General features: G+C 47.1%; 1 protein-coding gene across 2 annotated transcripts in view; it reads right to left on the bottom strand.

Moving 5' to 3' along the window:
- Positions 1 to 11,802, bottom strand: part of SMCO4 (single-pass membrane protein with coiled-coil domains 4) — a 64,101-nt gene extending 52,299 nt beyond the window's left edge. For both annotated transcript variants that reach the window (XM_063095727.1, XM_063095726.1), the window contains exon 1: positions 11,709 to 11,802. The gene's annotated coding sequence lies outside the window, so the exon portion shown is untranslated. The remainder of the gene's footprint in view (positions 1 to 11,708) is intronic.
- Positions 11,803 to 15,941: the final 4,139 nt, after the last annotated feature.

The raw sequence follows: 15,941 nt of genomic DNA, 5'->3' as shown, positions 1-15,941 counted from the left end.
TGCAGCTCACAGTGCGGTGGCCCCAGTCACCCCAGCCTTGTCTGTCTACTCTCTTTTCTTCATGTGTGTGGCTCGCATGTGGGGAGGTGGGTGGGTGAAAGGGCATCTAGAAGCAGAGAGAACAGATGGGGAAGGGTGGTGTATCAAGGGTCAATAGGGCACTTTTTTTTTTAACCTGCCTGGAAACAGTTGCTGCAAAATATCTAGACGAGCACACACAGTTCAGCAATGGCCATCTGAACTTAGAAAAATCCTCAGAAAGTCGGTCCATGCTACTCTGCTTTCATTTGTGCCCACAGTCATAACAGTAGCTCCCACCTCACTGCAGCAAAAGGCCAGTGTCCTCACAAAGATGGGCAAGGACCTCCTTGATCCTCGATCCCCTCCCCACCCCCACACACTGGATGTGAACTGCACTGTGCCTACACCACCCCGGCAATGCACACGCCCACCTCGGGGACTCTGCATCTGCTGTCCCCTCTGTCCAGAATGTTCCTTCTCCACACATCAACCCCTCTCCCGGAACACTTCCTCCTCCCTCCCCTCGTCCAAACCAAAGCTCAAACACTGCCTTCTCAGCAAGGCCTTCCTTCCTTGGCCACTTCCAGCACCTCACCTCCCCCTGTGCCCTGGCACTCTCCCTGCATTTCAGCAATCATTACCATCTCACATACTGTCTGGGTTAAAGTATCCCAGAAAACTCATGTCCACCTGGAATCTCAGAAGGTGACCTTATTTGGAAATAGGGTATTTGCAGATGTAATTAGTTGAGAAGAGTGTGATGGTTAATTCTCTGTGTCAACTTGACTAGGCCACCGGATATGGGTACCACATAACTAGGGTACCCAGATATTTGGTCTAACTTTATTCTGGGTGTGTCTGGATGAGATTAATGTTCAAATTGGTAGACTGAATAAAGCAGATTGCCCTCCCCAGTGTGGGTGGGCCTCATCCAATCAAATGAAGGCCTAAATAGAATAAATAGTCTGAGTAACAGACTCCTGCCTGACTGCTTGAGCTGGGACACTGGTCTTTTCCTGCCCTCAGGCTGGAACTGAAAAATCTCCTCTTCTTCCGTTTCAAGCCTGCCAGCTTTGGGGCTGGAACTTATACCATCAGCTCTCCTGAATCTCCAGCTTGCTGACTGCAGATCTTGGGACTTCTCGGCTTCCCTCATCATGGAAGCCAATACCTTTTAATAAATCTCTTTATTTACCTGCACGCATACATACACACACTCCTATTGGTTCTGTTTCTCTGAAGAATGTTAATACAATGACATACTGTTACACAACAATGTGCATATAGGTAACACTAATGTACACCTAAAAATGGTTAAGATGGCAAATTTTATGTTATGTGATGTTTAACCCAATTTAAAAAAAAAAAAAAAAGAAGAGGTTATACTGGAATAGGGTGGTCCTAATCCAATAACTGGTGTACTTATAAGAAAACAGAGGAGGCACAGCCACAAGGTAATGCCACGTGACAGCAGAGACTGAAGCTTTGCTGACACAAGCCAAGAACACCAAGGATTGCCAGCAACCACCAGAAGCTAGGAGAGAGGCTTGGAACAGATTCCCCTCACAGCCTCCAGAACTGGGAGAATAAATTTCTATTGCTTAAGCCATGCACTTTGTGGTATTTTGTTAGTGGCCCTAGGAGGCTAACACACAAATCACATACAGTAGTCATCTATTGTCTGTCCCTATCACTAGAAAATAAGCCCCAAGCAAACACGACTGTGGTTTCTTTTGTACAGTACAATATCTCCAACACCTGGAACAGTGTCTGGCACCCATTAGACACTTGATAAGTATTTACTGAGTGAATTCTCAGTGAATGAAGATAAGCTTAGAAGGGAGGCAGGGTGCTATACTCTTCCTACCGAGGGCAAAAGTGAGAGGCTAATGTTCTAACTCCACTCAGAAACAGCAGAGCCAGGACGAGAACTGAATCAGGACGTTGTTCGTTCATTTGATAAATAATACTGAGCTCCTGCCAGGTGCTGAGTGCCATGCCGGTCCCCAGGAGAGCTGCTACACACAGTAATCACTAACCATACACATGGTGTGGTGGGACAAAGGAGCACAATCCAGTCTCAGCCCTCCCCTCAGTGAGGGCCATGACCTTGAACAAGAGACCTCACCCCGTGGGTCTCAGTGTATCTGTCAAGCAAAGGGTGGATTAGAAGCCAAGTCTACCTGTTCTTCTAGGGGTAGGCAAGGCTTGTTTTAATTTGTGTTGCTTTGAGAAGCTTCTCAGAGCTTCACAAATGTAGCCAGGGTGACGTGTCCATCCTGCTGACTTACACTGAGGGCAGTACCTGTGGCACTTACCACACACTGCTTTGAACTCTTTCATACCACAGACCACTACTCATCATACTTGTATAGTTTGTATCTGGGACTCCACAGGCCACGCATCTGCCCAGGCCCTGCCTGTGTCCTCACTGGGTGGCTCTGCCCCTCCCAGGCCTGCAGACAACAAGTTCACCCATCAAGCTTGACTGCCAAGAGCAAGGTTTCCTTTTCCCTCACCCTGGGTTGCTCTGCAGGTCTTGGGATTGGCCTTCTTCACATTCAACCTGCAGACCTCAACTTGTGATCCACATAAACCATTAGCAAACTAATGAGGGGTTTCAAACGAACTTGCCATCGTACACGAACATGCACACACCCACACAGGGCTGCAATTACAGATGGTCAGAGGAATGACACCGGCACAGACATCAACCAGGGTTGGCACTGATAGGAGCCTGAGAACCTGAGCTTTGGAGCCAGGCAGGCCAGAGTCTGAATCCCAGCCCTGTCTCAGCTTGGACAATCATTACTTTCCATTTCCTAACTTCAGTGACCTCATAGCACACAGGCCTCAGAAGTAAACAGCAGACCTTTGTACAGCACCTAACACCAGGTAGTTCCCTTTTCCCGCATGTGGCAGTGGACAATGCATGGCACTGTGGAGAAAAGGGGAAAGAAGTCTCCACTGCCCAGAGCACAAACACCTGGGCCCATTTCCACACTGTCCTAGCCAGCTGTGTGGCGTGGGGCAGGCATGTCACCTTTCAGGGCCTCCAAACAAATGTAAGAGGCTATACTAGGGAACCCCCACAGTGTATTTAGAACCCCTCAATGTATTTAGAAAAAAGAGAAGAGGCCCTCACGTTTGGGGCTTTGTTATGAACAGAGGAGGTGGTTCACAGCAGGAGTGATATGGAAAAGAGCACCCAACTCACTCTCTGCCCCACCGAAGGCTCCTGCCAACCCACCCACCTTTGCCCCTTCTTTATTCCCATAACCCAACCTTCGTCTGCCTCTTGGCAGCTGCTAATCTCTCGTCCTCTCTTTAATGTTACCAGATTACCTCCATTTCTTCAGTAGTGAATGTAATATGTATTCATTCATTCCAAAAAGAGGAATACAAATAGGAGTAGTTACTTCAAATTACTGAGTACTTATTAGGTAATATGCTGAGAGCTTTACAAACATCACTCTTTCAATCTTCACCACAACTCTGTGAAGTAGGTACTAACATTATTCCTGGTTTCCAGGGTGGAAACTAAGGCCCAGAAGGGTAAAATAACTTTGCTCAAGTCCCACAGCCATAAGGGGCTAAGTGGGAGTTGGGTTCCACAGTGGCCCCCTCTTGAGTCTCTTCACCACCCCAGGCTGCCCCACCTACCACTCCTCCTCTCTGGCCCCCTCTGAGCAGCAGGTAAAGGAAACTGATCTCGAGCAAGCCAGGGCTTCCCAAACCCCACTGTGTCCACTGGGCAGCTCAGCCTGCAGGGACGGCTTGGATGAGCCTATTCACAGAGGCCTCTAATGCCTACCACTGGTTAGGCCCCTCAAACACTTAAGAAACGACTGCTTCTCCCCAAAGCACCCTGCTAAGGGACAGACTGTCACAGTATTCCCACAGGCCAGGAGAGCGGGGGAACGATTACATACAGCTGGAAGGAAATACCTGCTGCACAGAATCTCACTTCAGCCCATTCCCAGAGGTTTTTCCAGAAGCAACAGCATCTGATGTTCTGGCACAGAATCTCCAAATGTTTTCCCAGGTCAGCCCCTCAGTCTCAAATCCCTGCCTCATGCAGAACAAATTGGTCTCAACCAATACTTACACATACTTGGTTCCTTAGGGGACAGGTTCAGAGAAACACTCGGGCAGGATACACCAAAATTAAGGTCCTCTGCTACCAGCCCTAGCCTCTGGGAAAAACAAGGAGGTGTAACACCAGGAGTACCTGCTTCCAGGTGCCTGCTGCCACCCCTGGTGCCACAACGCTCACACCACCCTGAGCAGAACCAAGGTCCTCGTCCTCCACGGTTAATATGGACCCCCCACTCTGAATGTCTCAGATCTCAGTACTAAGATCCAAAGGTTAAACAATGAGCAATCAATGAAATGCTTAATAAACACGATCCATTTCTTTCACCCAGTAGAGTGGCAGCCCATGGGGAAACAGGAACTTCATACACTGTTGGTAACAGCACTGGAGAGCCCAGCATGGGTACTGCTATGGCATTTTAAATCAATATAACCTCTGACGTTAATTCCACTCACGTGCGTATGTGAATAGCAATATGCATATATGAAGATATAACAGCAAAACTAATGAGTCCCAATCAATAGGAGACTGATTCATAAATTATGTTATATCTATACTATAAAATATTTTGTACACAAAGAAAAGGCAAATTAGAAGAACAGAAAAGAGCTACATGCATGAAAAGATGTACAAAATATGTGCAAAAAGTAAGTAGTAGACCTATATATGTGATACAATCAGATGTATGTTGATAAAAGAAAACTATATGTATTTGTGTCTATACAGGCTGACAATTGCAGGACATGCATCCAACTGCTAAAACTGGTCACCTCTGAGGACCAGGCAGGGACGAAGTTCCTGGGGGACAGGTGCTGGGGGGACCTGACACATCTGCTGTGAACTTCTACACTATCTGACTGGGAGGGTGGGGTGCAGTAGCAGAATATATTCACATATTACCTATTTAACTTAAGAAAAAAGCAATTGAACTGATTAAAAAACGCCACCACCACAGGGTTGACACTGACATGAACTTGCCACATCAGTCTAAGCATGTTTCTGTGCTGCACTCCAAGGTCTTCCTAAGACTGAATGAGAAAGTTCAAGCCCATTTCTAAGCCTCTGATAACAGACTGGACTGGGATCAACAGGGAAGATGAGAAACATAGGATTTGAGGAAAAGGCTCTGAGAAAGCTGCAAACCTGTCCTACCCTGAATTTTCCCATCTTCAAAACTCACTAGTACTGGGCCTTCCTCCCTCTTACCCCCACAGGATGAGAAAAAAAGCCAAAACCAGGATTAAGAGAGAATTCCCTTTCCCACAGCAGAGGGGAGGCCTTCACTGTCACCAACAGAGCTGCTCCCAGGCAAAGAAACAGCCTAGCCAAACTCCACCTTCCCAACAAAAGCACCATGTGCCAGGCTCCCGGGATTGCAGGGAGAGCCAAGACTGGCAGTCCCGAAGGCCACTCATTCACATCCCTCCACTTCGGCAAACAGCCCAGGATCTTTTCACACTCACTACTGAAATCCAAACTGAACCAGTACACAAATCAGATGGTTCTGCCAACAAAACAGCAACAATGTGGAAAAAAAAGAGAGATAAATCAATGGTATCCTGGCTAAATATATATTTATTCTTCTGCTTGCCAGAGCAGTCGCACTGCTGTAGATTTAAACATTTGATAAATATCTTTTTTGCTTCCCAGTAATAATTAAAACGCACACACTCACACACATGCAAACACACACATACACACACCCCTAAACAGAATGCAAAAAGAAAAACAACAAAAAAGCATTGCTTAAGACATATGTTCAAGAGGCAGGCAGGACAGCTAATATCCACAGGCAAAAATGCTCTTTTCCCATTAAAACATGTGCCCTATCTGGAAAAGACTCTCACCACACAAGACAAGCTCCCTGGATGCTTTCACAGTCCATGGTTAGGGGGCTACTGAGAGGTTCCCTTAGAACTAGGGAAAGAGGTCAGCTCTTTGAGGGAAAGGAGTAAACATCCAGCAGAAGGTGGGTGAGCTGAGTCTTCCGCAGAGTGACTCACCGGCAGAGACATCTGTGACTGATGATGCTAGGAAGCGGTTGGGTCCAGCAAAAGTAACCTGGCTGCCTCCTCGCACCGAGAATGCACCCTAAATAAAGCCAGAACCTGACCAACTGATCTCCGGCCTGACCAGGGCAAGAACAAACGACCTAAAGGGCAGGAGTATTAGGCAATCTGGAAAGACGGAAGCTCAAAAGCAAGTAAATTACCGCATTTGGCACTGAGGAGGGGGGAGAGGGCACAAGACCAGTATATTCCCAACCTGGCAACAGTGTGTCCTCCCACAAGGACATGCAGACACTAGCCAACCACCCCTGTGCTCTGACTATAGCTCACCTGAGCTGGACTGGCTGCCCAGAGACTGCACCCTTTAGAGGAGGGTGGTGGCCGCGACTCCTCTCCAGGCTGACCATATGTTCAGTCATTCCCACTTCCTTGCTGGCCCCTGCATGTTTGGTGACCACAAGTCAACCCTGCCTAAGACAAGGACCAAACCCCTAGTGGGTCCCCTGGGCCAGCAGAGAATAGTGGAGTGCATAATATACCCCAGGGAGGCTCTTTCATTGGTAGCTTCTTCCTTTCGGCACTTTTCACTTGAAATTTGAATGCTCAAACCAGTGTTTTTCTGAATGGAGTCTGAGGCACCTGACTTCCATCCTCTGAGATACTCCTGGAAAGGCAGCAATGATAAGGCCAGGGTGGGCACAGAGAAGGGAAGGCACTTTCAGAGACCTTTCTCAGAGACCTTTCTCTGGCTGTCAGCAGAGAGACCAAAGGAGACACTGGTTCTGTAGAAGGTTGTTTCCAGTCTACAAAGAGTTCCTATCTCCAATACCCAGCCCTGGGGATCAGAACTGCAATAGGAAGTGATGAGCAGAGGAAAGACCATGGTCAAATTTAATTCCTCCCCCCTCAACTCCAATATCCAAAGGGACTAAGCTCCATCGATTCTGACACCCTTTTCTCATCACCACTGCCACTGTCTTAATAATGTCTTATTCATGTCGTCATCTCTCAAACTAATCAGTTACTCTTTTCTACTCATTTCTAATTGCTCCACTGCATACTCCACACAGCCCAACAAGCTATCTTTCCAGAATACAGACCTGACCCTCTCTCCCTTAATGAAGCCCCCAACCTCCAGGACAGAGTCCCAATCCTCAGCAGAGCATGCAAAGCCCCTACCTACCTCCCTAGCATCGCTGGAAGCAAGCGCTTTGAAGTCCCACAGATGAGGGCCAAGTCTCAAATTAACAACTTGCAGGATTTGTGAATGTGCATGTGCTTCTGTACCCATTGCCACATCTGTGCATTGGGTATAGCATGACCAACCTCCCAGAGCTACCGTAAGGATTAAATCCAAGTCGTAAAGAGCTCAGCTCTCCAAGAGGAATCATGACTCTAGCTGTCCCCAGCCTCTTCATAAGGAATGGATAAGAATTAACTCAAGAGAAAAGAAGGCACATGTGAGATCTAAACATTAAGGGCCATAAATGTAAAAAGCAGGCCATCAAAACATGAAAGAAACCAAAACCAACTCATTATCAAAATAACGTGAGAGAAGGGATGGAACTGGATGGGAAGGAAAACATCACTTTTGGGAGGAAATGCTTTTAAAATATAAATCTCTTATGATATTTTGGACTTCATTTGTTCCAAAGATTTAGGAAGATGACATTTCAAAAGCTCACAAAGGAGACACATCCATTCTTTAAAACTATTTCTTAATTAATATATTCAGAGAACTAAGAAATACTTTTATAGACTGACTGACTCAATAAAATTCTAAATTCTGGCATCAGTCACAACAAACACCCTCTTGGAAATTAACTTCCTTTTCAGCATACAACTTGCTATGGAAACTCATTTATGACGCCACCACAACCACTCAAAATCTGCCTGGAGCACAAAAACTTCAAAGTCCCACAAGAGAGTCTTATAGGACTTAATGGAAATTGGCCTCTTTAGCCAAATCCTACATCTAACAGAGATTTCCCCACTACAAACTTTCCAGCTTTTTTTTTTTTTTTTTTGGACCGGTAAGGGGATTGCAACCCTTGGCTTGGTGTTGCCCGCACCACGCTCAGCCAGTGAGCGCACCGGCCATCCCTATATAGGATCCGAACCCACGGCCTCAGCACTATGAGCGCTGCACTCTCCCGAGTGAGCCACGGGGCTGGCCTTAAACTTCCCAGCTTTTACTATCAGCGGATTCAATTCCTCTCTCTCCTTCCCACTGCCCCCCCTTATGCTATGGCGGATTCAATTCCTCTCTCTCCTTCCCACTGCCCCCCCTTACGCTACGGCTCTTCCAGTGCCTCTCTCCAGCTAGGAAACCCGCCCCACCAATTCAGTGTCTTCCCTGTCCAACATGAATAAAGGACAGAAGGCCACAAAATGGACAAAGGGAAACTAGCTACATCTACTTCAACTCTATCAAAGACATGTTCTTTCTTTATTCTGTTTTTTTCAATTCCCTCCTTTTAGATAAGCCGAACACAGGCCCCAGAATGTTCTCTGTATGTGTTGGAGGTTGGGGTGAGGAGGCAAGTGTTGGAAGAATTATTCATAAGTACAAAAAGTACTTTAAAAGCCTGTTCCCCGAGGACTATTTCTACTGGAAGACTTAATCAGTCCCATTATCCCAAGTGCCTGTGGGCAAGGGAGAGAAAGGAGTGGCCGTTTACTGAGCCCCCATTGCAGTTCAATCAAACATTTCATTTAATATAAGGTAAATAATATCATTCCGATTTTACATATGCGGAAACCAGGCTCAGAGAGGTCAGGCGAAGGACTCAGTTTTTACATCCAGGCTGCCAGACTTCTGAACTTACTACTTTACCACGCTGCTCCCAGTGTCCACAGTGCTTACGTTAAAATGTCCTAGGTTGGATAGCACTTTCAGTTCACATGTTGCTTTTCACATACATTATCTCCTTTAATTATCACAATCCTGTAGGAGAGCTGAGAATTCCTTTTCCATTGTTACAAAAGGTTGTTTGGATTCAAAGAACATCAAGAATTTGTGCAAGCCAGCTGTGACACTCACAGAGCTGTGCCCTCAGCTTTGTTTTCTCACCTGCAAAACGATGCTCTCTCCTACCTCACAGTACCTGATAAAGGGCCGGGGCTCAAATGGTAACTATTATTAGCCTCACGGTTTTTATTACTAGCCTTCATTTAAAGTAAGATTTATACACACAATAGATAATTTAAAGTTCTACCTAATGACTCAAGGCTTTACTTGTTGAAGATATCATTTTACCACTACCTCAAACACAGGTAACCACTAACAGCAGCTTCCGAGAAGCTGACAAAAAAGGATTACTGAAAATGATGTGGTCAAATCCAATATGGATTTTGAAAGTTGCTAACAGAAGAGAATAGGACAGGAGCATTCAGTTATGATAAAATACAAAAAAAAAAAAAATTCCTTCTTTCCTTGCAGCACCATGGCTTGATCATTAAGGTGCCGTTTCACCCCCGCCATGTCATTTCAACTCTGTAATGGCCCTCAGCATCCCAAACTTGAAGGCCAGCTTATGATCTGGAAGTTCTTGTGAGAGGCTGCCCAGGGGGCCTAGAGAATTGGGATGAGGTGGAGAGGACACACATTATCGCCTCCAGCTATTTTTAATGTGCCGCATTTAATGCCTATTTGTTTATACATTCACTTGAAAAGAAACCTGGGAAATTTGGAAATGCCAGATGCAATAGGAATCAGCTCACCAGGTCACAAGCCAGAACAGAAAAGATGTTAGAAGTGTGGTTGTACAAGGATCCCAGCATCAGTCAGACAGAAGGAAGCCTATAATACTAAGGCAATGAGAGATCCTGAGGATGTTCTTCAGGTAAGGCCCCAGCAAGACCAATCCAACTGAGCATACACTCCAGGCTTGAAGGATTAAAAAAAAAAAAGGAAAAAATTCAGGTCCACAGGTGAGATATATATAATATTTTCTAAGCACAGTTAGCAACTTTATAGTAAAGATGGCTGGAGAGCCAAGTACACTAACTGCCTACATAAAAACAGTATTCGTATTGTAAATCTAGTACTAATTATTACTAGGGTTTTTTTTTTTTTTTGGCTTTGTTTTGTTTTTTTGCACTTTCTTGCTTCTCATCTGTTTTCTATTAAAACAACCCTGATTTCTTTATATGAACAGGCTGAGGTTTATTTTGTGTGGCTGATCTAGTTTCACATGGAAACAGATTTCAGTCTTCATCAGAAACGTGTCTCCAATAGGTTATCTAGCTCTCTTTATACCCCATTTCACAAGACAGGAAAATTGAGGTCTTGCGAGTGCAAGTGACTCACCCAAGGCCATACTCCTTGCTAACATCTAGGACTAGAACAAGGACTCAAGAAGCCTAGTATAGGTCCCCAGCTGTATCACTGTTGCAAATGACCTGGCATACTGGTTTCTTGAATATAGTTCATTTGGAATTAAAAAAAAACAAAAAAAGCCAACATGAGTCATCTCCATGGTCAAGGGGCATCACACAAGTTGTTCTAATAAAACATTCAGCATCTCCAGAGTCTCTTGTTTCTAAAATAACCAACCTCTGCCAGAGAAAAGAAGGCCATGTCTTCTACCCCTTCTACCCACGAAGCTGTGAGCAGATGTGCTGCTGGGCTTTGGGGACCTGCTAGCCCACCCCAGGGAATCTCTTTCTTAAAGAGTAAGGGAGAGGGACTAGAGTGGGTGGGTGGGGAGATTCGAGTTGTTTTTTCATCTCCCAATCCTATTCACCTTGGAACAGCCCTAGATGTCTCATCCACTCAGCTGACCCTCCTCAACTTCCCCAGAGCAAAAGCACTGCCGTCTGACAGGGGAACCTGACAGATGGGGAGAAGCTGTACGTGACCCGGGCTGCAGAGGAAGCAACGCTCAGCTCCCTCCCCCACCCACCCCTTACAGGAACTCATCGGCTCTGCAGATGCCACAGGCGCCTGCAACTCTGAGCCTAAGCCCGGGCTCCTCTCTCAGCGTCTGCCTGGGACAGAGGCGGGAAGGAGGTAAAGCCCAGTCCCCATCGCTCTACCCCACTGCCGCCTCGCCTCAGGTCCCCGACCCACAGGGCTCGCCTCGCTCTGGGGCCTCCCCGCGCAGGAAACTTGTCCATTCCCCCCAGACTGTGCTCACCCCTTTCTCCTCGCCCGCAGAGAATCCGCGTCTCCCGTCTTCCCAAAGGGGGCCCTCTCGGCCCGGGCCCCCTTGCCCCGCGTCCTCCGCCCCGCACCCGCACTTCCCGCCCGGCCCACGCGGTTTCTCGGTCCGCCCCAACTTTTCCCGGCCTCGGCCCCACAGCAGCGGAGATCCCCGTCCGCCGCCGCGACAGGCTAGCGAGCTCGCAGCCCCTCGGCCCCCTCCCGCCCCGCCAGCGCGAGTTGCGCGCGGGACCCGCTGCGCGCCCGGGCCTCGCTCGGCAGCCCGACGCGGAGGCGGAGCGGCGTGGCGGGAACCGCGCTGTCCCGGCGCCGCGCCCCCGCCCGGTGCCCGGTGCCCCGCGCCCACCCCGCCTGCTCCGCCGCCGCGTCCGCGCCGCTCCCTGCCCACCTGCCCGCGGGCGCCGGCGCCGCTCACCTCCTCTCGCGCCGCCGCCACTGCCGGGAATACGTGGCAGTGGCCGCCGCCGCTCGCGCACCCCACCTCGCCTCTCCTCTCGGCGCCCGCGCGGGCGGCTCCGGCACCAGACCGCAGCGCCAGGCGCCCTCTGCCGCCGGGAAGCCGAATCCTCCCGCCCTAACCCTAACGCGCCGGCCGCCCCCACCGGGGCCAGGCCACCACTTCCCCTTCTCCCCTCCGCCGCGCCAGCCCCGCCCCCGGCCCGGCCCCCACGCCGCTGCCGAGCGGGTTCCGCAGGGCCCGGAGGCCTGGCCCGCGCACCCGCCTTACCCGCCTCTGCCTCATGGGAGCCTCCCCTGACCACCCCGACCGGCTCGGTACTCTCCCGCGCAGCCGGTGCATAAGTCACCCCCCTGTTGATATATTTCCTGCTTCTTTGAATGCCTCCCCCACGAGATAGTAAAATCGGGAAGGAAAGTTGGTTAGGGTGGCAGACACCATGGCTGTCGTGTTCACCGTTCTCTCTCCTAGGACCAGCTTAGCGCCCTGCCTAGAATACCGAAGTGCGCAATAAGTACTTGTGGAGGGAGCGAATGAGTGAGTGCACTGAGTAGCGATTTCTACCGCTCTCTACCCAAGTAGGCTTTTAACCCTCAAGTGGACAGAGATTCTGTCTGACCTGGATTTGTTTTTTGTAAGTTACACGTGCATCCACGTGCGGAGCTCAGCTTAAATAAATGCGACTCACAGATCCTCACCTTGACCAGCACCGGAGCTGCACACGGCACACAGCAAAATGTTATTCAGGGCTTTTAAGTCAAGTACATTTAGGTTTTAGGTCTACCGCTTGAAAGCTGGGCAATCTCAGGAAAGCTAAACTCCCTGGGCCACAGTTAACTCATCTATAAATTAAGAATAATAAAACCTACTTCATAGGGTTGTTGTGAGGATTGAGATCTTGCACTGTAAAGCACTTTGCACAGACCCCTGATGTGTATGGTAATAGGTAATGGTAGTTATTGTTAGTATTATTACTGATCTAGTGGTCGATTTTTTTTAAAAAGGCTATACGCAAAATGTAAAACAATGGTTTTCTTCTTGCTGAGGACAAACTTAAAATCCTTGTATGTGTGAAACTGTCCCCTGCCTCGCTCCTCCTATCCCTCTTCCCCTCCATTCCCACGAATTAACAGGTCTTGGTTTTTTTAAGAGCTGTAGAACTGGCTCTTCTGCAGGTTCTCCACCTGGGTTTCTGAGGACAATCGCTTAATTAACAAGTGTTTATTTTATTGATGTCAAAGGCAGTGAACAATTTGAGGGCCCCTCCAGTCCTCTTCCTGTTTTCTTCCTGCCTCTCTCTCAAACACCTTGGGTCTATCGCTTCACTTCCAAGAAGTCTCCTTCCTGCTGCACACATAACATAAGCAGTGCAGTTTAGCAGCATCAGGGGACTGGGCTGGAATGCCAGCCCATCCACGTTAGACTTTGGCACCTCGGTCTCCTCAACTGTAAACTGTGGAGAATAACACCTTGTAACATTGAGAGAGAATTAGTGATCCAGTCTGTGAGGGAAATCCCTGGAACACCAAAGTGTTTAATAAAAGGCAACTATTGATTAGTATATTTAGCAAATATTTAAGGAGCATCTATTTAGTGCCATAGGTGCTGGAAGAGTGAAGGAAACAAAGATGTGTGAGGTAAGTTTCCTGCCCTCAAGAGTCTGAGCTCTAGTGGATGAGACTGGCATGTACATAAATGTACTCCATACTAGGGCAGAGGGATTGGGAGGACATGAGATGTGGCTAACTATGAAATTGGCAAGCCTCAAGGTCCAAATTGGGGCAGTGGTATTGCAGTGTGGACTGCTTTAATTCATTATAATTATAAATGCCATTTTCCTCTAAATGTTACGTACATAACTTCCCAAGGCCACTGCTAAAAATTAATGAATAATTTTATGAGGCAAGCAGAGCCATTGATGTAGGATTCAGTTTCTTAATAAGGTGACTCCAAATGCTCCTACTAGTAATAACGTATATATTATGTCTTTGTGAAAGCGCCATAATTTATAAGTTAGAGTTGCATATTTTGCAATGCAAGTCTAAGAGGGGAAGTTCACACATTGTTACGCTAATAGCCTCTAATGAATCATGTAAACCCAGGTGCCCTTGAATAGCCCCCTCCCACATTAACCCTGGACTTGGCGCAGTAACTTGCTTTGGCCACTGAGACATGAGTAAATATGACACAAGCAGGAACATTGGATGAGTACTTGTACCTTGCCCCTTCCTCTCTTGGGACGCTGCCCTGAGACTGCAGTGAAGAAATCTGGTCCAACCTCCTTGAAGATGAAAGACCCCAAGGAAAGAATGGCTTGCCATTTGTGCTATGCAACCTGCCATCTGAATTCAGCAACATAAGCCCCAGGCAAGGCCAGCCAAAAATAACCCAGTCAACCTAAGAAATAAAATGGTGGTTGTTTTAAATCACTAAGTGTTGGAGTGGTTTGTTATACAGCAGTAAAAAACTGACACACGTCACTCATAGGTGTTTCTGCAGTTACAAGATCTTGCTGAAATTCACCCAAGAATCAGTACTTTTGCTAGTGTTTTCTGTCATGAAGCATTCAGTTGAATTCACTATGTCTAAGCTTAGCAGAGCATCACATTTTATGTAAATGTCCTCTTTCAGAGTTTTTCATTGAATTTGTTACTGAGCTTAGTACTGTTTAAAATCCTTTTGCAGCCAACATGACAATGGGCTGGCAAAATCAGCTTGTAAGCTACCAAAAGCTTTAAACATTATAACTCCTTGGAACACCAACAACAGGTATCATAAGAGGTTGGGTGTGTTTATTTCTCCCAAGTGGGAGTTTACTGTAAACCCCTTAATGACAGTTAAGGTTATTGACAAGGTTTCATTGTAGATCATGAAACATCAGAGAAGGAAGAGAAGTTAGAGATCATCTAATCTGCCACCTCATTTTACAGATAAGGAAACTGGGGCTAAGAGAAATTATAAGAGCCTTACAAATTCCCAGGGTCCTGGAGCTGGGCTCAGAGCAGAACAGAGATAACCCATTCAAAGCACTTTACACTATTTCTTGGACTGTTCGATTTTTCCGTTGTGACATTTATTGCTATTTAAAATATTCTTTCTATGTTCAAAATATGTCTACAACTTTCCTCCGCAGTTAGGATAAAACCCAAACTCTTAATATGGCCTCGGGGTCCCATGAGGTCTGGTGCAGCTTGCCCCTCCAGAGGTGCTGGTTCTGCTCTGCCCCTCACCGAGCACAATCTGTCCTTCTGGCCTTCTATCTGTTCCCCAAAGCAGCAAACTCTTTTCCACTTCAAGCCCTTTGCACACATTGTTCCCTCTACTAACATGCTCTTCCCAAACTCTTCACTTTGCTAAATCCTATTTACCAGAACCCATTGGAGTTCTGTGGTTGCAAGCAATGGAGAAAAATTCAGGGGATATTGTAAACCAAAAAATATGGTGAGCAGATAGGTAGCTCACAGTCTCTTCAGCCACTTTTCAGAAAAATCAAGAACCAGGACAGCTCAGGAATCTGAAGAGGACAAACTACCAGACACCTTGCCAAGGCTCAGCCCCTGACTTTCTGTCCTTGCATCACTCCACTCAAGAGTCCAGGCCCTAGAAGAAAATCAGCTTGACCTGGGTTAGTAACAAGCCCGCTCTCAGCCAGAAGAGAACAGGATACCTTGAAGGAAAACCCCCAAAGGTAATATTCAGGGAGTTATTGCCAGAAGATGGGGAAAGTTGATTGGGGTTGACAAAAACAATGAATGTCCACTATGTAATCTTTCAGGCCTTAGCTTAAATGTCATCTTCTCATGGAAGCTTTCCTTAACCACTTCACCTATTATACTCTCTCATGACACTCGTTATCCACTATTCTCAATGCGTTTTGTAATTACATGTTTATGTATGTGTTTCTCTCATATTCTCCCTCCCTGCGAGAAAGGTCTGTGCTTGTTTGCCCACTACTGTATCTTCACCACCTAGCCCAGAGCTTGGTGAATAGTAGCCTCTCAGTAAGTGTTTATTGAATGAATAAACAAACAAATGAATGAATGAATAATGTAGGCCTTGTGATTTTTCTGACTTGTGCATGTGACATTAGCTTTGTAGGAATGGGCGAAAAAAGACAAGGAATATGGTAAGAATAGGTTGTACAATATTTACTCCGCTGGGTCCCTGTGTGATGCTGTGGAGGAGACAAGG

This window comes from Cynocephalus volans, chromosome 4 (genome assembly GCF_027409185.1).
Source record: "Cynocephalus volans isolate mCynVol1 chromosome 4, mCynVol1.pri, whole genome shotgun sequence".
Lineage (NCBI taxonomy): Eukaryota > Metazoa > Chordata > Mammalia > Dermoptera > Cynocephalidae > Cynocephalus > Cynocephalus volans.
The sequence above is the reverse complement of the archived record's forward strand: the minus strand, read 5'-3'. Positions and strand labels throughout refer to the sequence as shown.